Source organism: Spermophilus citellus, assembly GCF_964194105.1.
Source record: "Spermophilus citellus genome assembly, chromosome: 4".
In the NCBI taxonomy this organism is placed as follows: Eukaryota; Metazoa; Chordata; class Mammalia; order Rodentia; family Sciuridae; genus Spermophilus; species Spermophilus citellus.
The window spans coordinates 55,957,552-55,985,534 of record NC_138185.1 but is presented as its reverse complement, the minus strand read 5'-3'; positions in this window follow the sequence as shown (position 1 = coordinate 55,985,534).

Below are 27,983 nucleotides of genomic sequence, written 5' to 3'. Positions count from 1 at the left end.
TCTCATCTTCCACTGTTCATAAAAAATCTTAGGAATACCTATATGTGATATTTGTCCCTATTATATATAATATGAAAGGGAAGTCAAGTTTATAATTTGAAGAGAATAGAAACATAACAATAGCAATTTGGCTTTTTTTTTTTTAAAAAAATGACTAAAATATGTTTTCCAGTGAAGATTCAGGATTTTTTCTAACGCACCTCCCTATGATTATAGACTATTTTAACTCTTTTCAAACACCTAAATTTAGAAAAATTCCATATAGGCTGATTTGTCTCTGTTACACAGACTTCGTTGCTATGACAGCAACATGATACAATTATTTATTGCCATGACAATCTGCTGTAGGTTTTAAAAATACGTTATCTATTTTTATTAGTGTTGTCAATTGTGCCAGGAAGGGATACCACCACTTCACCTAATTGACAGAGCCCATAACGCAGGGAACAAGTGGGAATCATTTTACTGGAGGGGCAGAGCCCAGAACAAGCCAAATTCTTTGGAATCCTTAGTGACACGCACATCCTCCACGGACAGCAATGTCCCAGCCAGCTGTCTGGCTGCAGCGAGCCTTTTGGCCAGGGGTGTGGGCTCCACTGATGCTTTCCATGTGACTTCTGCCTGTCACACTGAGAGGACTCAATATAGGATAGGACTAGAAGCTCAGAGAGGAATCTGCATTTTTTAGCTTCTCAGGAGAGAGCAAGTATGTGCTTGTGGCTAGGCTTATGGAGACTGTCCTTCTCTAAGTAGGAGGTGAGAAGGAGTTGTTTGTGGGTGCATGGGTAGGGTATCCCCCAACCCTAACTTTACCAAATTAGAGCTGAATGCTCCCAGCTCTTGCCCCCTTTCCTCTTGTTTTACCAGACCCACCAGTCTTATTAAAAAGAAACAGAAGTAATAATACTTTTGATGCTCTATGTTTTATCCAAGAAAGGATTACGGTATTATTTGTTTTTGAACCCACATTCAAGTCATCAGCAATCAGCCAGCTAGTTTAGAGTCTTTTGGGAAATTTAAGTTTGGTTGTTTCTAAAAATACAAGCTTTTAGGACTGAGGGCGTAGCTAAGGTGGTACAGTTCTTGCTTAGCATGAGTGGAGCCCTAGGTTCAATCCCCAGAACCACAAAAAATAATACAATATGTTTTAAAATAAATCAATAAGAAGAAGTCAACTGTCTCCTGCAGTTGGAATGTGGATTAAATACTTAACATGTGTTGCGTGTTACACAAAGTGCCTCAGCCTTCTGAGCTTATTCATTGCTCACTGAGAACCCCTGAGTGAAGTGTTACTATTATCCTCATTTCACAAATGAGGACATTAAGGCTGGTACAGGATCATCCAGCAGGACATGATGGGGTCTGCCTGACATCATGTGCTCTATGGCAACTTAGGCAAGAAAGAACAATCCCATCCCTCCTGGTGGGAAACCTGGTCTCACAAAAATGTTCCTAACGAGAATACTGAGAATACTGTAATGCACTGGAGCTGTGTCTTTAAGTTCTGTAGGTCCTCAGAAGGGGTCTGTTTTAGAGGAGGCAAGATTGGATCCTTCTCCTTGAACACCCCCATCAAAATTTCAGGGGTAGGCTTATAATAGTGCAGCTGTTTAGCTAGAGGTGACCATTGCAAAAACATTTTTTTTTTCTGCATCTAGTGTTTTATTCAAAAGCCAATTATGGTATTTGTGCGGTATAACATAATCTGTCACCAACCAGGTTGTTCTGTTGTCATTTGTAAAAAACTAGACTTATTTTTATAAATTAATAAGAAAAAAAACAACTTATCCCAGTAAACATGGATAGATGATTATCCCTACCCCTCAAACAAACAAACACCTATACAGATGCTTGATAAACATGTAATTAAAAACTCAAGCTCACTAGTCATAAGATTGGACAAGCTAAAGCAATAGAATATTTTTTCTTTAAGTATGTTATTGATTTAATAATAATATCAAAAGTTGAGAAAATTTGGGTTTAAATTATTGGACGCCCTGTAGGAAGCATTTCTAAACTATTTATCCAACATGACTAAACTTGCTCCAGAAATCACACTTTTAGGATGTAAACTGAGTATATAAAAGGATGCAATCAAAACTATAAACAGGGCTGGGGTTGCGGCTCAGTGGTAGAGTTCACCTTGCACGTGTGAGGGCCTGGGTTCGATCCTTAGCACCATATAAAAATAAGTAAAATAAAGGTATTGTATTTAACTACAACTAAAAAATAAATATTGAAAAAAAACTATAAAACAGGACTGTGGATGTAGCTCAGTGGTGGAGCACTTGCCTGGCATGTATGAAGCCCTGGATTCAATCCCCAGCACCAGAAAACAAAACAACAACAACAAAACACTACACGTAAATATCACTAAGTACTGAGTTGTTAAGTTATCCAATGGTTGCCATAAACATATTTAAAATCATATTTAGAATATATCTAATGATATGAATACCATTCATGATGTACTCCATGAGAAAAGTGAATTACAAATCACATTGATGACAACCATGAAAGAAAAAAAAATCACCATGTACATTTGGAAAACAGACTGTAAAACTTCCACATAAATTTTCACAGTAGTCTATTTCTAGTCTTATGATGTTGTTAAAAAAAAGACTTGTGCTTTTTTTTTTCTAAATTTTCTTCAATAAGCATAACTTACCTTTGTGGTTGTGATCCATCTGAAGCCCTCCTGGTTGAACTACGATAGACCTGCAGGTCACATGACTGATCAATGGCAAACCCATCAGCTCAGCCTCTATCAGTCTCAAATACAATAACTCTGAAATATTTGTACTTCTACAGTAGTTTTCAGTAAAGGGATGGGAAAGTTAGGTATGCGCAGGTGTCTGTCAAAGACTACAATTCTGCGTAGGTTTTATGAGTAATCAGAGCTGAACAGCAGTATCTTGGGTCAAATTCATGTTACTGTTTATTTTTAGTTTTTTAAAAGGAACATTTTAAAAACTCTTTTTAATTGGCGTTGGGTTAAGAGGATTAATAATTCATTTGTTTTCATGCATTCACATATACTTTGTACCACATTTATTATTTGCACAGAAACAAGATCAAAATTTATATTGAATGGACAGCATTTTCAATGAAAGTACATTTTTTCATTGAGAAAATAATTCTAGATTTTAGTTCATAAGATAGTAATTGACATGGACAGTCCATTGTTTGGAGACCCAGGTGAAACACATGGTGCAAGAACACCACAGAGGAAGTTGCTTATTCATGGTAGCTGGGAAGGGAGGTTGGCAGAGAGAGAGACCTGGAAAGATAAAGTGCCAAAGGGCATAGGCCTAGTGACCTTATTTACTCCAACCATGCCCCACCTGCCTACAGTTTCCATCACCCTGCCCCCCAGTAGTCCATTCAGCCTTCAGTGGATTCATCTTCTGATGAGCTCACTGCCCTCATGATCCAATCACTTCCCCAAAGCCATATGGACATTGCTGTGTTAGGGACCAAGGCTTCCACGCATGAATCTTTTGTGGACACTTCATATCCAAACCATAACAGACATCAAAAGAGGGACTGGTATTAGAAAAAATAAAGCCTCTCCTTCATGTAAAATTACTGAAAAATAAACTGGTAGTGGATTTTATGAGTCAAAATAAGAAGATTCTTGTTCCTGGAAAATTATTCCTAAGAACTTTCAATTTAAAATTTTCAAAACCTGAGCTACAGTACAAAGTGTCATATTCTTATTTCAGAGAAAACATTTGACTCAAGCAAAAACATGATTTTCTTAAAATCTGGTAATAGAAGTAATAAATATATAGAATTATGTGTTTTTTTCCAAGGTCACACCTTGAGTTGGTGCAAATTACATTTTTAATCATGTTCAAATCTTGGTAACACTGATGACGATGAAGATGGTGGTAATTATGGTGATGAAATATCCACAATAAATGTTACAAGTTCTTTTCTTTTTGTTTGTTTGTTTTTTTGGGGGGGAGGGGTAGTACTGGGGATTGAACTCAGAAAGGTGTTGTGCATAATAGGCAAGAACTCTACCCCTGAGCTACAACTCCTGCCAAATGTTACTGTTTTGAAAGTACTTTCCAAAATAATATCTCCCCTGCCATCTTTAGAATTACCCTGGGTAGAGTTCCTTTCCATTTTAGTGAGTGGGTCCATGGTTAACTTGACATTTACAGGACTACCCCTATCTGCTGACATATCCTATCCACCAATAATCCTTCAGGTTGCTGAGTGAGTTTCTCTGCTATATCCAATTTAAATACATAAAAATTTCTGAGATAGTTAAAGTATAGAAAAGAAAGCTTAGTACATGAGGGAGATAATACTTATTTTTGAGACCAATCATGAATTTTCTTTCTTTTTGAGTAACAAAGTAGAAAAATCTTGCAGTGTAACACTTTACAGATATGAAGAGTTTACAATAAACTGTCTTTTGAAAAATAAATACATAAAAGCAACTAATGTCTAGAAAACATAGCAAGTCAATACTTTCCCAATTTCACCCTTTCAGCCACCTGTTGAAATAGAGAAAGGGGCACAGAAGCAATCAGAGAATCATACTGAGAAGGAGGACAGGTTTCTTAATGTTGACAACAAAGAAGGCATGTTTATATATGCATTCATTCATGTATGTGTACAGCTATTCATTATTTATTCAACAAACATTATTGAGAACTTACTATGTTCTAGTCATGTATTTGACAATCAAGAATAACACTAGATGTGATCCCTGTTCTCATAAATGGAACCTAAGTTGTAGGGTGAGGTAGATGTCAATCAAATTTTCACCACCATAGCTGGGTGCGGTGGTGTGTGCCTGTACTCTGAGCTATTTGGGAGGTTTAGACAGGATGACTGAGCCAGGAGATAGAAGTCAACATGGGCAACATAGCAAGATACCTACCTCAAAACAAACAAACAAACAAACAAACAAACAATTAAATCACCATGATGAATGTAAAAACTCCAAACCATACATCTGCCAAGCAAAACTGTGAGACACCTTTAGAACACGGGTAGAATAATTTAAATAACCTCGGGTTTAGGTAAGATATTTCTGAAGAGAACCACATTTTGCAGGCCTGAGCTGTCCAAGGAAGTCCTCATTTATAGTACAGTAGTATAAATATCAACCAGGCTTAAAAGAGAGTATTTATTCAGAATGAGAAGAGAAAAGGCAACAAATTATAAAATTTGTAAAGCTGCAAATATTGCAGCAAAAAACTCCTCTCTCCCCAAACCCCATAATATTTTTATTAGTTGACTTTTTGACATATCACTATGATCTCTTTTGTCTGACTGTTCTCTAATCACATTTTCATGGTAACAATTTTGGGATGTGATTTCTAAACTATGGAAAGATAACCTAGTCATTATTTTAGCATTGGTTGATGACATTTGCTTTTTATTATTGACAGTTATAAAATGTTTCCTTCAGCTTCACAACTTGGCATTGTCTTGTACATGGTCAGAACTGTGGTCAGATTTGGAGAAAGCTCCACGAAGTTTATTTTATATATGATTGGAAAGATTTAGCAAAATTCTCCACACTGGCTTCTATTCTGTGCATTCCTTGCTTCTACTCCTCTACCCATGCATAGACTTTTGGTGCCTAATGTATTTGTATATATCCCACTAAACTCAAACTAAAGGCATCCCATCTTAGCTTCTGCATGACCATTCATGAGAAGTGTGGGGAAAGAGAAGTTGAAGCAAAAGAGGGATCTTAACCAATTTTGGTTTGACTTGTAAGTTCTAAAAATGATGTGACCATAAAGTTGCCCTTCTCAGGGCCTTGGAAGGGGATCCTGCAGGGGACAGCTCCTAAAAGAATGTTTCATTAATTTCACAATAAGTTCACCTGTGGAGTCCCTGAGGAAATTTTGGAGCTGAGATAGAAAGGGTAGAGTTTGGCACTGGGATGAGTCTTGCTGCCTGGAGGTGGGGGTGGGGGAGGCAGAATCTCCTGTGTTTAAGGTGGTGAATCTGGGTGTCTATATGCTCACTCAGTCACACCTTCCAGGGACCTTCCATTATGTCCTGAGTAGCTGAAGATCTATTTGGCATATCATTTCAGGTCTCTGGAAAATTTTGCTTGGAGAAAGTATTCCAGGTCTTTCTTTCCCTTCTTCTCTTTCTCCCTTCCTCTCCCCTTCCCTTCTGTCTTACTTAATATTACTTAACACCAGATTTCCTGATGGTCTCTTTATTTTTATTTTTCCTTAATGGTTTTGTTTGAATGAGGATCCAAACAAGATGCACACATTACATTATGTGCATATGTCTCTTGAGACTCTTTTATTCTATCCTATTTTTTCTCTTATCTTTAATTGCAACTTAGCTATTAAAGATACTGGAATTTGTAGAGTTTCCCATGTCCTGGATTTTGCTGATTACATTCATGTTGGCTTAGTCTGCTCTTCTGTTTTTCTGTAAACTGGTGGTTAGATCTAAAGGCTTGATCAGATTTTGGCAAGAATGCTGGGAAGCTGGTGTTGTGTAGTTGCTATTGCAACCCATTATGCCTGCTTTATATCTCTTGGTACTACAACTCATCAGTGAGATGAGGTACTGTAATACCAATCCATCATTAACTAGTGGTCCTAATGGATTTATTAGCCATTGATTCATAGCCTAAATACATCATTTTATCAGAAGATGCAAAGTGGTGATAATTCCATCATTTCTTCTGCATTTATTAGCTGAAATACATCTGTAAAGTAGCTTCGAAATACATTTTCTGAAAGAAATACAATATAAAAGCATGGTTCGTCATCTTTTTCATCAAATTTCATAGTCATGAGTTGGTGTCTAACAACATCCGGTGGCAATCAATTTTTAAAAATATGAACACATTGATGTTTGCTTACTTGATGTGTCTACCTACATTATGGCTTTATTCTTATTGTTGCTCAGATTGTCTCAATTCATCTTCAAATCGGTTCCTATGTTTTTAACTTAACCCTAATAGATTTCAATGGTTTTTCTGCTCTCTGATACAAGTTATAGGCTGTTTGTATAGTTTTCTTGCTCTAGACCTGGTTTTGGTCAATTTTCCAAAGATTTTTGAGTCCTTTTGGTGGGAAATGATATTTAGAGATGAAAATATAGTGATGTGTGGCATTGTTGTTTTTAAAAAATATTTTTAAAATATTCAGTCTAATTTTCCTGTAGAATACTGTATTTTGGCGAGAGGGGAATACTGGGGATTGAGCCCAGGGTTGCTTTACCATTGAGCTATATCCTCTTCCTTTTTATGTTGACACAGGGTCTTGCTAAGTTGCTGAGGTTTGCCTTGAACTTGGGATCCTCCTGCCTCAGCCTCCCAAGTCGCTGGAATCACAGGCAATGTACCTTCACACCCAACAAACATTCCAGATTTAGAATTTGAGGGTTTCCTAATGCTACTGTTGACCTTGTTTCTCTACTCTCTGTCTTCTATGATTTGAAAGTTAAGTCTAGAAGCTTGATAATATTTAAGTTAGATTCTTTCTTTCTGTTTTGACAAAAGTCTCTTCAGTTTTTGTTTTCTTCAAATAGCATTCTATTGGAGGCATTTAATGTCAGTTTTTCTCCGTTAGTGATTGATTATTCATTAAGATGGGCACCTACAGAAATCAATATCTTTTTAAAAGAGCAATTCAAGTATTCAGTTCCCTGAAAATTTTTCATCTAATGGTTTTTAGCAGCCATTGGAGACTCTTACCTGAATCAGTTGTTATACTGGAGTTGCCAATGGTGATTTTCTAATTTTTCATCTGTACATTTATCACCTGATATTTTACTGTAAAAAAAGCACTTTTCTTTTTTCTGTTGCATTTTCATTATTATCTGTTTATTCATCAATGAATACCAATTCATTCAATATTATAATCAATCAAAGTTATTATTATTGTGGTGTACAAATTATCCTAAACTTGGCCAGCAGAAACTCATTCAAGTTTCTCTTATGTACTTTTGATAAGATTAAATAGGTTTTTGCATTTCTGTGCATTCTGGTATGAGATTTACAGGCTAATATCAGATCTTACTCTAAATCCAACAAGACCTCCTGAAAGAATGGTAAGACTTCAATAGGCAGAATCAGAGCAAATAAAAGGTGATGTGGGAGGGGCTGCCAAAAACATGAGCATCCTCTACTTGGGATCTTTGGTGAAGACTCCACTACAGGGAATCGTCAAAGAACCCATGAAAGTACCCATGAGACAATCAGCTTCAAATATCCTCCAGATCCTGAAAGCTCAAAGCTTCTAGTCCTGTAGGGACCTTCTTCTTTTATGTATCCTCCTTCTACCTTCTTTAGCCAATGGGAGGGAAGCATTGAAAGTGATGGGGTAGAGTGGACCATGTCCCCTTCCCCTGTCAGCTAGGATTCCTCAGGGGTGAGGAGATAATTCTGAGAGTGAAAGTGGATGCTGGGTATACATAAAATGTTATTTTAACAATATTTATTATATAATAATTAGTTTTATTTTTTTTAAAGAGAGAGTGAGAGAGGAGAGAGAGAGAGAGAGAGAGAGAGAGAGAGAGAGAGAGAGAATTTTTTTTAATATTTATTTTTTAGTTCTCGGGGGACACAACATCTTTGTTTGTATGTGGTGCTGAGGATCGAACCTGGGCCGCACGCATGCCAGGCGAGCGCGCTACCGCTTGAGCCACATCCCCAGCCCTAATAATTAGTTTTATTAAATAAAAAATAGTTCATCAAAGTTTAATTTTGAAATACAGTGCTTTTTTTTTTTAAGAGAGAGTGAGAGAGGAGGGGGGGGGAGAGAGAGAGAGAGAGAGAATTTTTAATATTTATTTTTTAGTTATTGGCGGACACAACATCTTTGTTTGTATGTGGTGCTGAGGATCGAACCCAGAGATCCATGCATGCCAGGCGAGCGCGCTACCGCTTGAGCCACATCCCTAGCCCCTGAAATACAGTGCTTTAAGAATAAAAAGAAAAATCTGTGCACATTAAAGAAAAACGTAAAAACAACTTTCTGTTGGATACCTGGATATTTAAAAAAAAAAAAAAAACAAGCAGAATCAACTTATCTTGGTGCATATTTATAGGCTCTTATTATTTTCTATGCCTTGTTTTACTAGCATATTTTTACATATGGCATTTCCCCACACACACAAAATTCGAAAAATCCATCCTTAAGGATGCATTTTATTATGTATTTATTATAAATAATAAATTTTAAATTGGTGACATCTAGTTAAGTTTTCTCTATAGACCATAATAATTTTAATAATAAAACACTCTTTCTATAGGTATTAAGGTACCTGGTAACTTCATAGTAAATTTTGTTAAATGGAATCTTCTATTTTTTCCCCAATATTTGAAATGTGTAAAGTTTTTAGCTGAAATGTGTTCATAGGTATTGACGTTTTGCATTCATTTAGAAAAACCTTTCCTTAACAGAGATTTGTATAGGACAAAATTCATTTAAAATTATTTCTCTTTATGAGACTTTTTAATGTTTCACCAAATTTAACCACTGAAAAGTATTAAATGTGGTACTAAACGTTTAATAAAAACAGGAGCCTCCTGAAATATTCCTCCCATAAATTAAGATAGTTCAGAGCATAATCACAGGTTTAAAGTTAAAACTTGTAAATCATTTAGCTTTATATGTTCAGTTCCTCTCCCTCTTTTAATTAAGATAAAATTCATAATTTAACAGTGTACAATTCAGTGGCATTTATTACATTCACAATGCCGTGCAACCATCCACTCTATTTCCAAAACATTTCTATCACCTCAAAAGGAAATATTGTACCTACTAGTAGTCATTCCCCATTCCCAGCTCTACCTCCTGCTAGTCACTATTTTCTATCTCTATACATTTATCTGTTCTGGATATCTCATATAAATGGAATCATATAGTATGTGATTTTTTTTTCTGGGTTCTTTCACTTTGCATGACTTCAAGGTTGATCCATGCTGCAGCATGTATCAGTACTTCATTCCTTTTATGGTTGAATAATATTCCATTGTCTAGCTAGCCCACATTTTGCTTATCTATTCATCCACTGATGGACACTGGGTGTTTACACCTTTTGCCTATTGTGAATAGTGCTGCTATGAACACTCTTATACAAATATTTGTAGACTCACTTTCAATTTTTTTTGGGGGGGTTATCTATCTAAATGTGGAAATACTGAGTTATAAGGAAATTCTATGATTAACTTTTTTGGGGAACTGCTGAACTGTTTTCAAAAGCAACTACGCCATTTTCTATACCCACCAACAATGTTATGAAGATTTCAATTTCTGCACATTCTTACCAACACTTGTTATTTTCCATTTAATTTTTTATTATTATTATTATTATTATTATTATTATTATTATTGTCATTCAAGTGAATGTGAAGTGATGTTTCATTGGTCCTTCCATGTTTTAGTGAAGAAAAAAATTAATATCTTCTGCTTCAAATTTTGTTTTCAATGATTACAACTTACTATAAAGCTTTGAAAGATGCTTTTTTTAAACATCATTCCTTGAATATTTGAATTTTTTCAACTGATTCATTTAAATAATTTCTTTGGAACAAATGTAACCAAAATATATCTAACATTTAGATGACTCATTTTCTGGTTCCATTGCAGGAAATTTTTTGTTGATTTGTGAAATATTTCTTTAAAGGCTCTGTATCTTTAAAATGTTATTCATGACTAACTGAAAAAAAATAAAATAAAAAAGATAAGGAATAAAAAAGAAAAGAAAACTAAGCACATATACATACTGCCATACTGAAGTATGTTTTTGTACTCACCATCATCATTGTACTACACAATTATAAAAAATGTGTAGTGAAATAACTAATTGTTAGGTAGAAAGGTAATAAATAGGTAACCAATGTAATATTTTGGAAATAAAATGCTTTAGATGCAATAATAAATCACCTGTGTACTGTAAATAATCCTAAATAACTTTCTGCTCAAAAAGTCATTAATTTAAACATAACAATGTTTGTTACTGAACATACAATACTATGTTCTACCAAAATTTGTTAATTCTGTTATCACTATAAAATCAACTTTGTCTTCAACTTTGGACTTCTTATTTGGATTTACGAAGTTGACAAATGATATCCGATGTTTCAGTGTTGATGGAGTGAACTCTCCAAAACTTGACTTTGAATCCATGAATTGAATGAACATTATTGAGAGTTAACTGATTTTCTGCTTGAGATATATGATATCACTGACAAAAATCAGGCTTCACTTGATAAAATTCTTCTACTACCAGTGGAGCAACCCATTAACAGCTTTGGTTCCCCTTCTCTATGTGCTCAAGAGATGTAGAATGGAGAATGAGCAAAATTAATTTAGAAGACTTTTGATCTAGATGAAAAGTCATGCATCACAGTGGCACATAAAACTCCATTTGCAGCTGCAGTTATTAAACATAATAGATGTTAGTGTTTTTTCAGCAAATTGGTGTCTTGGTTTTTACCTGTTCAGTAAAATTGCCACAGTTCCCCTGATGGAATAGGTGTTGCTAGACATCTTATGCAAGTTACATATTCTTTACTGAATATCATGAAGAATGAAAATTCAGTATTTAATATTTCATTAACTATGCACTTACATTGTTTTGGGTTCACTAATGTTCATAAAGTTTATAAAATAAAAAGAATTTACCAATTAATAACAGTTGTGGGCATATACCATATAATAAGTAACAAAATGACCAGAGGGAAACTTTCAGACTATTTTCTAAATGCTCTCTTGCAGGATCACAGCTTCTATTTTCTGCACATATTTTGCTCACACCTAACCTATGATTTCCCACATTATGGGAACTCTGCTCAGTGAAGCCTGGAAGCTTTGTGACTCAGCACAGACCATGGTATGGCTGGCTGGTACACCAAGCAGCCGGTCAGCCCAGCCGCGTTTTGTATTCTCCCACCACTGTTTGAGACTGGAAGGAGCCAACTGTCCCCAAATGCTTGTGAGTGAGTATACTGTTCTTTTAGCCACCACCCTGCCTGTCTTCCCTGAAAGGGAGGTGTGAGTTACGTTGAGTCTGGAAAAGGTTGGGAAAAAAGAGTTTCATTCATCTTTCAGTTTTCTCATTAAGTTAAAGTGAGAATTCTATGAGTTGGGTACGAGTCTTCCATGCTCCCAGTAGAGACCTTGGAAGAGGTAAAAGTACCGAGCTAAGAGGTACTAAGCCCAGACCAGCTTATTTCAATGCAACTATAAATATCAATGATATTTCCTTAAAAGTGGGAAATCCAGGACAGATGCCATAGAGACAGGATGCCAGGACAACAGCATTACTGGAACTGTTCTAGGCAAACTGATGTGTGGTCACCCTGTCCTTAGCAGCCCGAAGGGGAGAACTCTGAACTCTGAATGACTTAAAATCTAGACAAATGTCTTGGCTTGGATGTTTTTAAGCTGTGACTTACAGTGACCACAAGTTATCTATTGCTTAAGCGTATGGGTCCAACCTCCAGAATGCAAAGGCTTCTGGAAAGAAACCAAGCAGGCTCCAACACTAGTGATAGAAACCTAGTGATGGAATTCCATCAGTGATAGAATTCCAATTAGCAACAAAGGAATTCAAAACAATCAAAACCCTTCAGGAGGAATATCTGAAATTGGATGCCATCTATATGACAGAGTAGAGTGTGTGATCAGAGAATTATTTTAAACAGAACCTCTCACACATGTGCCTCCTCCCTTGCTTTTTCAAGTTGCTGGGGAGCACTGAGATTCTATTTTATTTCTACATATTTTAATTGCTTTTCGCTATTGTTTTCAAATTTAAAGAAGGTGTCAAGTCCTAAAATTGATGTGGGATTGTAGAGAGACAAGAGTTATTTTTTAATGAGTTTTTTTTTTAACATCATACAAGAAGTCACTTGTGACTATTATTCTTCAAAGTAGGACATTTAAAGCCTTGGAAGGCTACACATTTATACCAGTCATGATAACAAAAATGCAAATAATAGTAGATAATAAATACAGTCATCTCCTCTTATCTACAATTTTGCTTTCCACAGTTACTCATGGTCAGCTGCAGTCTAAAAATATTAAATGGAAAATTCCAGACATTAACATTTCATAAGTTTAAAATTGCATGCCATTCTGAGTAGTGTGATAAAATCTTGGCAGTCCCCCTCCCTCCTGCCCAGGTATGTATCATCCCTTGTCCAGTGTACTCACACTGTATACACTACCTGCCTGTTGATCAACTTAGTAGCCATTTTGGTTATCCGATCAACTTAGAGTATAGCAGTGCTTGAGTTCAAGTAATCTTTATTCAATAATAGCCTCAAAGCATAAAAGTAGTGAGGCCAGTAATTTGGATATGCCAAAGAAAAGCCATAAAGGGCTTCTTTTCGATGAAAGTTCTTGAATTGATAAGGAAAATGAAATTGTATGCTGACATCGCTAAGATCTACAGTAAGAATGAATCTTCAATCTGTGAAACTGTGAAGAAGGAAAAAAAATTCATGCTAGTTTTGCTGTCACACCTCAAACTGAAGAAGTTTCAACCACAGTGTGTGATAAGTGCCTAGTTAAGACAGAGAAGACATCAAATTATAGTGTTCAGCACTTTCTGCAGTTTCAGGCATCCACTGGGGATCTTGGAACATATCCTTGGAGGATAAGTGGGGGCCAGTATAAAGAACCTACTGTGTACCAATCTCTGGGCCAGGTCCTCTTCTGGGTTATCTGATTTAATCCTCACAACAAAGCTATAAGGTTGGTACTATTAGTATTTTATAGATGAGGAAACTGAGGCCCAGAAGAGATGTTAAATTCAAAACTTTGAAATGCATAGATAGTACACACGTGCCAAATTCTTCTTTGCCTTTAAGGCACTTTGCTGAGATTGACACCTAGTCTGTTTGGTTCTAAAACCTGGGCTGATTGTACTGTCCATCCCATCTCCCAGCCAGGCTGGGGAGGGAAAATACAGAGCAGGAAACAAAGACAAACACAAGGCAGAAAGGACAAAATGCCACGCTGAACACTAACAGGCCAAAATATTGGCATAGATATGGAAATATTAGAATCTGGCTCATGACTGCTTGAAGATGTGTGTGGTGGCTGCCCATCTCCTTGGTGGAATATTCTGGCAAGAACTTGGGTTTGTGTTTCGTCTCAGAGGTGGCTGCCCGTCTGCGGTTACACCACGGCTCATTGACCTGGGCGCTGAGAGGTCCTTGATTCTGGGATGAAAAGAGCCATATGAATGGAACTTTCATGCACTCCTGGGTGCGCCTGCCTGTCAAGTTTGAGGGCAGATCCGCAGGAGCCAGAGTAGCAGTCGCGTCCAGCCAGCAGAATGCCTTCTTCTGCATTTGGGGTCTATCCTCATCCTTCACAAGGCTATGCTAGACTGTGATTTCCCATCCTCTCAACTAACATGGCTCAGAAATACCTTTGCTTCTTCCAGTTTTTTGTACTTTTCATCTTTGGAGAAAAAAAATGGTTCCAAGGCATGTTTAAAGATGTCAATATCTACATGTTTTCAACTTAAAACTTCCAAAAAGCCTATTGGTTTTCTTAAAAAAAAAATGACTTAACAATCTTTTGTTCCCATAGGATTAGCATTTCTCAGAAAGAATATATTATAGCAACACTGGAGTGGGGAGCTTAGTGGGCAGAGCACCTGCCTAGCATGTGCTAGGCCCTGAGTTTGATCCTCAACAATGATATATAAATAAATAAATTATATTATATTATATTATATTATATTATGCCAAATCATCTTAGCATGATGATAGTATATTTAAACCTATACAAAATCTAAATCATCAAGTAAGTATTGGATTAAAACTGCAAGTTGATTAAAGGTAAAATTTGATGACTTTTAAGCCAGACACATCAAAATATGTTGATTTATCTCTCTACAATAAAATAATTGAACTCTTCAAAATAGGTACATATTCAAGGAATAGTAAAGTATCAAGGAAATGCATTTCCTGACCTGGAAAAGGAGAGAGGAAGGTGTTGTATGATACAGCACAGGGAAACACTCTTCAAGGAAGGCATCAGGATATTCCACCTGAATTAGAATAGGTAAGTAGCAAATAGAAAATATCAGAAGCAGTTGTCACAGCTATCACCTCTTAACATGAAAAACCAGAGGTCCCCAGCATTAGGTGTCCTCACACATATGTATGCACATGTGTTTCAAAGAGTAAGTGTTGGGGAATATGCCAGAAGCAGAATCTTTGATACTGCATTAGGCTGAGTGCCCCTTGCCACACTCATCCTTGGCAGAGGCTTCCTACTTGCAAGGTCAGCTGGGGTAGGTTACTATTCATTTCTTGGGAAAGAACCATTTTGATCGTCACCTTGATCACATGTATGTCCTGAGCACTTGCCACGGATCAAAGCACTATTTCATCCAGTCCTCATATAGTCCTGTAAGTAATGTGTTACCTCTCTTCTCAGGTAGGAAACTAGGGTTTAGAGACATTAAATGACTTGCTAATGTTACACAGCTAGGAATGAGCTGAAGTAGGGTTTCACGAAAGATTGTGTGAGAGTCTGAGCATGAGCAGTCTATTTCTGGGCTCTGGGGTCCAATTAGTTACAATAATAACTCATTGAATGCTCTTCTCAGCCCTATGGATTAGATATCATTATGGGCTCCATTGAACAGATAAGGTTGGTGAGACACAGGAAGCTTAGGGAACAGCTTCAACATTATACTAGCTAGAAAATGGTACCTCTGGGATGGGACCGTTATTCTGGCTCCTGAAACCATGCCCTACACCATTATACCATACTGCCTCCCAATGACTAACTCCCTTCCTTTACACCATCCTGGGACATTGCAGGAGCATTAGGGCACAAAATCCTTGGCTCAGACTTTCATTCTTATGTTGGACATTTCACCATCAACAACATCAAGCCATTCCTCAGCTGTATGTGCTGCACCAGAGAGCTGGGGCAAGGTACTGCTGATGAGGCAGGGACAAGAACAGGCAGCCTGGTCTCTCGATGTTGCAGGACAGATGAGGATGTACAGTGCTTTAAATGCTCATTGGATACACAAAATATCTTTCCATTTAAAAAAAGTATTTGCCAAACACGTTAGGACTTGGATTGTAAGTGACAGAAATCCAACTCAAAAGAATATAAATATGAAAAGGGAAGGTCTCAGCTTACCCAACTAAAAAACCCAATAGTGTTAGTGACTCTATGTTCAGCTCAATCTCAGGGCACAAATGACTTTGGTTCTCTCTGCCTTCCCTGTACCCTTTCAGCTTCCCTCATGCCATGGCCCTGTGTCACCTGCTCTAGACAAGGCCAGGTAAGATGGCCCAGGGTATCCATACCCCAAAGGTACTCTCTGCCCTTGAAGGTGGCCATGTGCTCTTGCTGGACTAATCACTGTGTCCAGAAGATGTGCTCCTATGATGGCAACACCTGGATTATGTGTCTATCCCTGATCAATAACTGACGACCCTGGGTTATGTGCCAATCTTTTTGGAGAGAGATGAGAGGCCCTTGACTGACAGACCAGTAGGACCCCATGGATAGAAAATGATGTTCCCCACAGAAAAAGTGTTCTGGGCAGATCCAGACGATAAGGCCACAACAAACAACTGGTTCCTCTAATTTCAGGAATTTATTAGGACAGTTGTTTTGGATGCAGCTACTCCTGTGAGAGCAAATTCAATGCAGAAGAATAACAAACATTTCAGGAGTTTGCAAATACTCTCAAGGAGCACATGTGGAAATTGTATCTGTTTAAACCTTAGACTCTAAAGTAAAGAATGTTGGGAATTTAAAAAATGAATTCTAAAAGGCAAAGAGTCAAAGCTTATCTTGCTGGTCTTTGCAAGTAAAACAAAATAGAGTCAAGACAGAAAACCCACAAGCCTCTCACTAACTCTGGGGTGATGTGATTTGCCTGGGTAAGTCTCTAAGGCCCAGGTAAATCTCTAGGGTCTGTCCACCCTTCTGGTTACTCCTCTAGGCCTCAGCTCTACAGAAGGCCTCAGGGTCGTGGCCAGGGCCCACCTGTGCCTCTAGGGGCTGAGATAAGGACTTTTGTTCCAGGGCTTTCCTCTGCCTCACATCGGCATTAAATCCACATCAGCATTAAACTCACATCTTTTTAATCCCCATTTTCCAAAAACAGCAGTAGACTCTCCTCCCCCACAAAGCAAATAGAAAACAGCACATTCTAGGAAGGCCCTCCCTGACCGATGTTTGTGCCCATGTCATTACTAAATATTCCCGCTTCCAACGGCTGCCCACGTCTCCCTTAATGACTGCTCTATTTCAGCAGCCGGCCCTCCATAAATCTTCTTGGGCCTTCTGCACTAAACAGGCCTCTTCTCACCCGAGGCAGCCTCCTTGCCAGCCGTGTAAACACTTGCCAGCTCCTGGCGATGCTCTGGCGTGCCCGGCCTGGCCTGGGCATTTATGACATTGCAGTCAGTTGACAGTGGGGCTGCCTCCTGCTCAGGGCTCAGATAGGATCAGGTCCCTGTGACCCACATGGGAAGCATTCCCCAGGCAGGGTTGTAACAAGGCATTTACAGAGCTGAGACAGCCCCCAGGCAAAGCTGGGCAAAAGGTGTGGTCTGAGACATTTCTGAGGTATTAATGTATGTTTCCTTCTCTGTGTTTTTCCCTCCTCCACCCTATTTGCAAGCAAGTAGTTGGGATTTTTTTTTTCAATCCTTTACCTCAGGGATTTGGCTCCACTAAAAGCTCAAAGTGTGTGTGTGTGTGTGTGTGTGTGTGTGTGTGTGTGTGTGTGTTTAGGAATAGGATCTTATTCTAAAAAACCTCAGGCAACCTAGACAGGTTTTGCTGGAAGTCCCCAAGCAGAACTGGAACTGTCTTGAAAGGAAGGTCTTCAGGACATATAGGCTGCCCATTGCAGACATTTCCAGACCGGATGATGCTACAAGGACCTATAGACCCCCTCAGCTTGATGGATACCACCGTTACACCATCATGATGGATAGGAATATAGTGGCCCCACCACACCCTGCGTCCTCTCTGACTTTTGAGAAATAGAAAGAGGGATCTCTGATTCCTCAGCAGAAATGACCCCCTACTTCACCTGCTGGAGACTCAAGAGTCATCTGTAAGTTTATTTGAAGATGTGACATGCCAATCAAGAGGTCCCTGTCCTGACCTTTAGAACCTATATGACAATAGGAAATTATAAGGTAGCAGATGGAATCAAGGTTGCCAATCAGGTGAGCTTGACATAGGGAGACTCCAGGATGATGCCTGGTGGGCTCAATGTAAACACAGGGGTCCTCAAAAGTGGAAAAGGAGGTGGGAAGAAGGGAATCATAGAGATCAGAAGATGCACTGTCGATAACTCAGAAGATGAAGGAATGCAGATGCCCTGAAGGAGGCAAAGACAGGGATTCTTTGCTAGATCCTCTGGAAGGAATGTGGCTCTACCTAAACCCATGTGGTACTGTAAGATGATAAATCTGAGGTTTAAGTCACTAAGTTTGTGGGGACTTGTTATAGCAACCATAGAATGTGAATACAAAAGACAGCAAATAATATTTCTTACATACTTGGCTCCCTACTTCTTCATGGTTTCTCCCTTCCCTCTGTTTCCTCAGGAGGCTCCATTTGCTCATGTCCTAGGGGCTCTACTAATGTTCAGATCCGCATAGATCAACTCGGTAAGCAATCCGTGTGCCAGCTATGTTGCAGAATGCTGTGGGGTACAGTAGGGCTGGAAACAAAAAGATGTCCTGGCCCGTGTCCTCAGGAAAGTGAGCTAGGGAGACAGACAAACACACGTGACAACTAATGTGGGCATGAGGCAGGCCACAGCAAGTGTGGTTCCAGAAGTATGAAAAGTTCTATGAGTGTAGTGAGAAGAATGAGATACATATCAGCTGGGAGAATCTCAATTACTCATCTCCTTTGAGGAAGGGAAAGGAGGCAGGGAAAATCTCCCTTATGTAGAAAATCATCTGCTACTGTCATCCCCTAAGACCCAGTTCAAACCACTCCTGTCTTCTAAGCATCAATAATGTCCCTTCAGTTGGGCATGGCTGGTCTACCTACATCCATCAAGGCTGTTGTCACTGATCACCCCATATCATAGTTAATTTCCTATATGTCTGCATCCTCTGCTGGACTCACAATTCCAGAAAAAAAGAACTCTGACTTGTTTATGATCTCAGCAAAAGTGCCTAGTGTTGGGACTGGAGTTGTGGCTCAGTGGTAGAGTGCTTGCCTAGCACGTGCGAGGAGCTGGGTTCGACCCTGAGCACCACATAAACAATAAAAACAAAGGTATTGTGTCCAACTACAACTAAAAAAAAATGCCTGGTGTCTGAAACAGAATGTACATTCTAAGAGAGTTGAGTGAATGAATGACAGATGGATAGATGAATGAGCAGACAGATATCTCAGACCTAACATGTTCAAAACATGAACTCTGACTCCCCACACTCTTTTTCCCTTAACCCAGTAAACAGCTGACACCGCCATCCATATGTCTAAGGCAAGAATCTTGGTGCCAGATTTGGTTCTTCTCTTTCCTCACACCTCCCATCCCACCAATCATTGCAATTCCAAAATATACCCCCAGTTCCACCCCATTATTCCACCAGCCTCACTGCCATCCAATTCAGGGTCATGTCATCTCACCTCCCTTATGCAATAGCTTCCTAACCTGTCTCCTTGCCTCTAACCTTGCCCCCCCCCCCATCCAGCCTCCACTTAGAGCCAGAGTGATCTTCCTGCAGAGCCGGGTGTTATGCTTGGCCTTTGCTGAGAGCCCTCCCTCCAGAGATTTTCCACAGCCCTTGCCATTGAATCCAAATATCTAGTTGCAGACTAAAGTAGGCCAATCTTGTTCCTGCCAGAAGTGCAGTCCCTCCATTACACACTGGTCTCCTCTCAGATCACTTTTCTGCAGACCTCCAGCCTCCTGAAGGTGCCTTCAGCATGCCAAACCGTCTCCTCTCTTGGGCACTCTTTCAGAAATGGTCTTCCTTCTGCCCTCAGCTATTCCCTTCTCATCATTTGGGGTTCAAAGTCAATTCCACTCTTCACAGTCTTCTCTGAGGATCCCCTCCAAATTACTACTAAATGGTACACTGTCTTATTGACTTACTATTCAAAACTATCCTATGTGTTGTCCACTTCTTGCCTTGCCAGAATGTTGGCCCCAGAAAGCAGAGCCCTTTCTTGCCTTGTTCTGTGCTATATCCATTGTGTCCAGTATCAGACCTGGCACATAGTAGAGCTCAACAAATATTAGTGGGATAAAAGAATGCCTTGTAACCTCTTTTTGCCCCTTTTCCAGAGAAAAATCTGTGCATTGATTTCAATAAGCTATAATACCAGTGCTGCCTGCTATAAGGAAAGTCGAATTTGAAGAGTATTTGCTATGATTGTTTTCTATGGTGCTTAAGGTCACTTCTACTATCTATGCAAGTAACAGGGAGAATGGAAGAGGTTAAAACAGTGGAGAAGCCCCTTCGAGGAATGGAAACGTGATAGAATCACAGTTCCCACCCTAAGTCATTTTAAGTCCTTAATGCTTTGAGACAATTAAGAGAGCAAAGGGAAAAGGACCTACATAATTCTCATTTCTTAGGCTACACAGTCTTAGGCTTCATAGTATTGATAGTGTTAGCAACTAATTAAGAAATCTTGACATTTCTCAAGATAGATATAATTGAAATGGAATTTTTTTTTTTAGTGAGAGAGGAGAGAGAGAGAGAGAGAGAGAGAGAGAGAGAGAGAGAGAGAGAGAGAGAGAATTTTTGATATTTATATTTTAGTTCTCGGCGGACACAACAACTTTGTTTGTATGTGGTGCTGAGGATCGAACCCGGGCCGCACGCATGCCAGGCGAGCGCGCCACCGCCCGAGCCACATCCCCAGCCCTTGAAATGGAATTTGAGAGAGACTTTAGATATCTGTAATAAGCTTATAGTCAAGTACTAAGAAAAGGGGTCCCTGATCAGTCTTTCTGAAGAAACCAGGGACATTCAAACAGATTTGCCCTGGAACCACTCAACAGAGTTGTGCTGCTGCTAAAAATGAATGGAATTGTCCATTTGTGTTACGTGGGGTGGGGGTGAGGGCTCTGTTTTGCAAATTGTTGACCTGCACTTGAAAAGCCTTGTGGAAGAAGCAGTGTTCGGGCTCAGACCCCTGGTAATACTAAGACACTCTCTATGGGAAAACTAGGGGATGTTCCTGAAAATGGAGGTGTTCTATAGGCAGTGTGCATGATCTCATCTGGTATTTGTAATGTGACTAAAATCTGAGCTCTAGATAGATAATCATCAACATCTGATTGAAAACAATAAAATGTCCACCATGCTAATTATTATGCTAATTATTAAAAAAGAGCAGGCTCAGGGATTCCCTACCATTTTCTGCCCTAAAACACTTGAAGGTTACTCTGTTGTCCAACTTACCAGTGGCTTCCTGGGGGAACAGGACAGGAGGGGAACTCAGCCCTTGGGTGTGGGTGGGACAGATGCCATCTGAAAAAGCCCTCTGGGTGATTCTCGTACCCTCTCCTTGAAGTCATGATTCCCCCCTTCCTCACCAGAAAAATCCCTGCACATATCAATTTTATTCAATTTACATTTTAAAAAGATCTGAGGAAAGCAAATCAGTGATTTCCTGGAGCTAAGAGTGGGAGGGACTTGTAAATGGGCACAGAGGACATTTTCTGGGACAGTGGAAGTCTTCCAAAACTGGTTTATAGTGACAGTTGCACAACTGTGTTAGGAAGACTCACCCAACTCTACATTGAACCTGGGTGAATTTTATGGTATGTAAATGATACCTCACCAAAGCTGCTAAAAAGTGGATCAACAATCTGTATGTGTAGCCAGAACATCCAAACCAGCTCACCTTTTCCACCCACCTTCTCTGCATTCCCACATTCCCTGTTATCTTGATGAATGGTGTCACAGCCACCCTGAGCATCCACCATCCTTTGTCTTCCCCACCTACATCTGACCAGTTCTACCTCTTGAATATCTCAGGAATCTGTTCACTTCTCCCTGTCCCTCATGCCACTACCTGCTTGGTCAGGCTGTCACAGTTTCTCCTGAAAGGTGGTGATGGCCTCCTGATGCTGGCCCTGCCCTCACCTCCCAGTGCACTTTCTCCTCTAGGAAACTCCTTCACCTGCTCCCTTCATCCCTGGGACAAAACTCCAGCTCCTCAGCAGGGTACAGTTCACAAGACCCAGGACCCAGCATCTGTTTATTTGCCTAGGCTTATCACTTGGCAAACCAAATGTAAAGCCATATTGACCTACTTTGCTGTATCTATTCCCTGGAACAAGATAAGCTTTCCTTCCCGCCATTGCTCACACAGCATCCTCTCTACCCACCAATCACGACTCAGACAGACAGGTGTCTGCTTCTCAGTGGTTCCTCTTCTTCTTTGGTAACCACACTGGCTGTTACCTGGCATGCTGCCATGCAAAGACCTCTTTCCCTAGCCTCCCTTACAGCTTTGTGGAACAACATAATAAGTTTTTTTTCGATGAGAAAAGTATGACATATCAGAAGTTCTTCTTACAAAAGAATTCTTTCCTTCCCTTCCACCTTTATGCTGCTTGGAATGAAGACGTCATGGCTAGAGTACTTGCAGCCATTCTGGATCAAGAGGTAACCTGGGAGGATGGAAACTATGTACGACCATGCAACAAGATAGTGGGTCTTGGGTTGCTGACACTATAAAGCCTCCATATCACCTCTGTACTTTGATTATGTGAGAAAAATCAGCTTTCACGCTAATCATTTTATTTTAGATCTTTATTATTTGTAGACAAATAAGATCCTAACTTCAATGAAAAGAGTTCTTTCATGCACCATTTTAACTGGTTGACTTCCTCTTCTCTCCATCTAACCCTTATGTCTCCTATAACATTCAGTTGAAGGGTCACCAACTTTGGGAAGCCATTCTGGCCTCCCAAAGGCAGGTCAGAAGCCCTCCTTTGACTTCTAGAGCACCCCCACCCCCAGCACTTCTTCCCATCAGGCACTGTGTTATGAATCAAATCTGACCACATTTTGCCCATATCACCACATTCCCTACAGGAACAGGAGGCCCCTTCCTTCCTTTTTGTATGCCCTGCACCAGGCATTGTGCCTGACACAACAGGTTCTCAATGCATCTGCTGGATAAGAAACTGTGTTTAACACCCAAGTGATTAACCCAGGTGGAAAAATCATGCTGCAACCTTGAAAGGGAGCCAAGTGAGCAACCACAGCATTTCAGTTTTATGTCAACTCCACCCCTCAATGTATCTGTAAAGGACAGATCCACATCGATTACATATATTAATAATTGTCACAGAGACAATAAAAACTTCCCATTCGATATCAAGAAACATGAATTGGTAAAAGGTTAAATAACTCAAAATCTTTCTCTCACAGCACCTAAGAACATACTGCAAATTTACTAAGGAGGAAAATACCAAGAACACAAAAAGAGAAAATGACTCTTCTATGATGACTTAGGGAAAAAAATAAAATAAATGTTCCGACTGGTAATACATTGATTTGAAATAGATTCCCATCTAGTGACAGATGCCACCTACCTGAAGGTGCATTGTGCTCACAGATCTCAGCATGCCAGGTTGGATACTTAAACCATTATTTTGGGTTTCATGATCCAACAAGCCATGGGAACCAAAGTGGAAATTCAAGATCTTAAAGCTCAAATGAATCTCAGACTGAGGGAAGGGGTTACAAATAGGAGTAATTGTGAAATAAAATTGAAAGCTGAATCCGAGTCAGGTTGAAGTTGGGGGTGGACAATACCCCAAAGGAATGTGGAAAAGACACCGCTTCTGAGAATGAAAAGCAACAGCTCGAAACTTGTTCTGGGCATCACCACAACCGATTTCAAAGGCACAGACATCACAGCAGTGTTTACAATAAGGGTGATCTCATCTGGAAGTGACTGTTGATACTGACTTGGATTGCATGGGAAAGCATTTTTGTTCCTTGCAGGATTTCAGCATCCACGTCATGAGCATGAGCGAATGTCTTGCATGTGAGCCTAAATTGTGATATTTTAATATGCCTAACCTCTGATAAAATCATGCAAGGTGTCGCAGCAGGAAACTGAACCCCAGGGAGGCTATTAGCAATTTAGCATCTCATTTCACATGGGAATGTAAATGCCACTGTACTCCCTGTACTCATAGACTCAAGTAGCGACAATGGTGCTCCATGCCACACTGGGTTCTATATTTTCAATTCACCCACCTGCATTATTTGACTTTTCACTTCCTCCTCCATCTCTTTCCCTCCTGGGACTCTCCAAGTAGCAGAGGTCTCTCAGAGGGCTTGTTAAGAGAGGGTGCTAAGGTGTGTGACTAGCAGCTCTGTATGCTCAAGATATAGGAGAAGCCATTTAGGAATGAATATTGCCTGTTCACAGGCTCGGGGGTAGGGTAGGGTATAGAGTTGGGTGTGGGGTAAAATTAAACTCCGAGCTGAAGTGTCAAAGATTCTGTAATTCTTGGGGTATTTGCCTCCAGATGTTGGGGATGGGAAGCAATAATAACTTGCTCAACACCTACCCCTGGCCCCAGACAACTGAAAACCTCAGACTTAGAAAACAAGAGATAGGGGCAGCCAGTTCAGGGTACAATATCACAGAAGCTCTGAAGCAGCATCTTCAATCCTTTTGGTTCTTAGGATATGATTGTTAATTCCATTACGCTTCCAAACCACCAGAAAACCAACACATTTCACCTACTTAGACTAATACGGAGAAAATGATTCGGAATCAGTGAAAAGCTTGAAGGTATCGGTGCCATAGTATATTTATTTAAAGAAACATTCTTTACTCACTAGGGCAATGAAAAACACCTATTGCAGTTAGGTGAATATAGATAACGATAAGGTACTAAATATTTCACAAATCTAGAAGAAAGGTTTTTGAATAGTTTACCACAAAGCAGTGATAAATGTTTGAGGAGACAGATAAGCGTACCCTGTTTGAACATCACACAATATATACATGTATCAAAACATCACATGGTACCCCATAAATGTTTATAATTTTTATGTGCCAATTTAAAAAAAGAACAAAGCAAAACTCAGAAAAAAAGTAATGTATTTTGTTAGAAATAATGAGAATAGCTGTAGTAAACTTTTTTTGCATCACAAAGTTCTGATCTTTTATCTTAGTTCCTATTAAAATATTAAAGATCCTACAGTCTTTGAAAATTTAATTTGAATTGCAAGGCAGAGGCCCTGTTAATTAGCACAGTGGCCTTGTCCCTAATAAATATAAATATATGTATATATTTATTTTTAATTTTATGTATGTATGTATGTATGTATGTTACTGGGGTGTTTTGTCACTGAATTACATCCCCAGTTCTTTTTATTTTTATTTTGAGACAGGTTCTTGCTAAATTGCTGAAGTCCTGTTAAGTTGCCCAGGTTGACCTCCAACTTGTGATCCTTCTGTCTCAGCCTCCTAAATCACTGGATTACAGGCATGCACCGCCACACCCAGCTGTCCACTAATATTAACAGCAATACTAGGACACATAAGCAAGCCTGGTGTCAGTCATGTGGCTTTCATGCATTATATATCTTTTTCACAATACTACAGTAAAATAGACTTTGATCCCATTTTACAGATTGGGAAACTGAGAAGAAAATTAAGATTACCAGCTAGCCAGTGGTGGAGCTGGAGTTTGCACCTACATAGAAAGTTACATCTGCTCACCTGGATGCTGGCTTCCCCACTCAGCACTCAATGCCTCAACTTTGATGACCTTTGTTTCTCATCTGGTAGATAAGGTTTAGGCCTAAACAGTCTCTGTGTCACCTGCTGCTATAAAATATTCAACTTCCTAGTTCCTGGATAGATCCAGCCTTAGTTGCTAATTGGAGGTGTTTCTGAAGAGTCATTTCATCATACATAGGGATCAATGTTATAATTTATAATGAAATGTTTGTGTTTGTAAATGTGTGCTTCTAAATGCCAGACATCCCTGAGAGGAGGTTGGTCTTCCTGACATCTTGTTCACACTATTAATTTGTTTGGTAAACCTTTTTTAACGGAGGAAACAAAAAAAAAAAAAAAAAAAAGAAGAATCTGCCATGGCCTCTGTTTATTCTAGAGTCAATAACATCAGTATTGCTTGGTAACTCATAGAAGGACACATTTCTGCGGCTGGCTCCAGACCTGCTGAACAGAAAGAGGTATGTAGGGGCCTCAGCATTCTGAATTTGAACAAACCCCTTCCTTCAGAGCCTTCTAATGCACACTCAAAAAAGGTTTAGGGATGCTGGTTTAGGATCACGGATTTCCACTTTGGGGCACCTGAGTGAATGAGGTGTTCCTAAAACGTTGACTGGGAGCCAGGGTTAGCAGTCCGGAAATCCATTAGATTAATAATAAGAATGCCATTTTAAAATACTAAAGTATTTCTGGGTGCCATCTCCCTTGCAGGGGAGGACTGCAAGGAGAGGGCCATTCTGGTAGACTGGGAAGGCAGAGGGTGGGGCTCGGGCAGCCCGAGGATGGTGGGAGGAGAGGGGAGGAAGGAGGAGTCGGGAGCCCCTGGGCCTCACAACCCATCTGGTTGGAAACATCCCGCAGTGCCCTGAGCCACAGGAGCCAGAGCCAATTACAAGTTTACATAATAGAACAAGTCTCCCGGGCCTCCCCTCCTCGGCCCCACCCCGGCCGGCTTTGGGGATGGGGCAGGAAACGCTTTCTCTGAAATTCAGGATCGATCTAGGATAGAAGGTGCCTTTTCTGGGTTTACGTCTCCGGGCCAGTTCCCCATCTGAGAAACTTCTTGGGTCCTGCTTGGGTCCTTTGTGTTCTACAAACCTCCGGTGCCTCGCAGCCCTTTCTGCGCCGGGGAAAGGGGCCCCCACTTCAGTCCCGGAGCTAAAAGAGGAGGTGTCTGGGTCGGAGCGTTCACGCGGCTTCCCCGTGGCACGGTGTGAACTCGCGGGCGTTTATGTAACTCCTGCCCTTCACGCAGGATCGTGTGACACACTGAATCACGGAGGATGGGGGAGAGGAGGAAAGAGGCGGGGAGCCGGGGGCCAGTGACGCCCCGCCCGCGTGACCCGTCAGATGCCAGCGTTCTCAGTTTGCACGGGCCCTTTTACCGTAAGGCTGAGGGCTTCTGATCAACATCGATTCGCAGCCATCCCAGAGTGACATTTGATATGAGCAACAGCTCAAGACTAGGAAATGGCAACGTGGATGATGATGGAGGAGTGGGGGCGGGGTGAGGGAACGAGGCTCCAGACGCCTCTGATTTTGTGTGGAACCGGCGGGGGTTAGGCTGAGTCAAGGAAACCTACTGCAAAATTGTCAGGGAAGACAAGGTCTCTTCTCTAGAGGCCTTAATTTCCTCTGGACTCCTGGAAAGACAACAGCCCACTCAAGCTGTGCTCCTTATTTATGGATTGGTTTTAGAAGTTGCATGAGATCTGTCCGGACACCCCTTCAGGTTTAAAGTGCTAGTTCAATGATCAGCTAGTTGCCTGTCACAACTTCCCTAGGCTCTAGCCTAAGGACCAGGGACCAGTTCCAACCCTCCCACCAGGGAATCTGTTAGGATGCAGAGTTTCTGCTGCATCCCGACCTCCAGAAGGAGATTGTACCTGGAGGATATGGCCAGGCCCCCAAGAACACAAGCTGTGGAGAAAAGTGTCCTGGCCACTGAGGAAAGGAGCCTATCACAGACCTTAAGTGTCCTCCTGCTGTATTCTGGAGTTGGGGGGGGGGGTGTGAAAAGTCTTTGACTTTTCATTAGTTTGTTAAGTATGGGAAGCTTACCTTCCAGACTCAACACGATGGGAATCAATAAGGGCTGAATATGACACCCTTGACTATACCACTACCATGCCATAGCATCACAAGTACATCCAGTTACCACGTGACTTATTTATTTAAAAAAGGTGGAAGGGGCTAGGGTGTAGCTTAGTGGTAGAGCTCTTGCTTAATATATGTGAGGCCCTGAACCTAGCACTGGAGGGG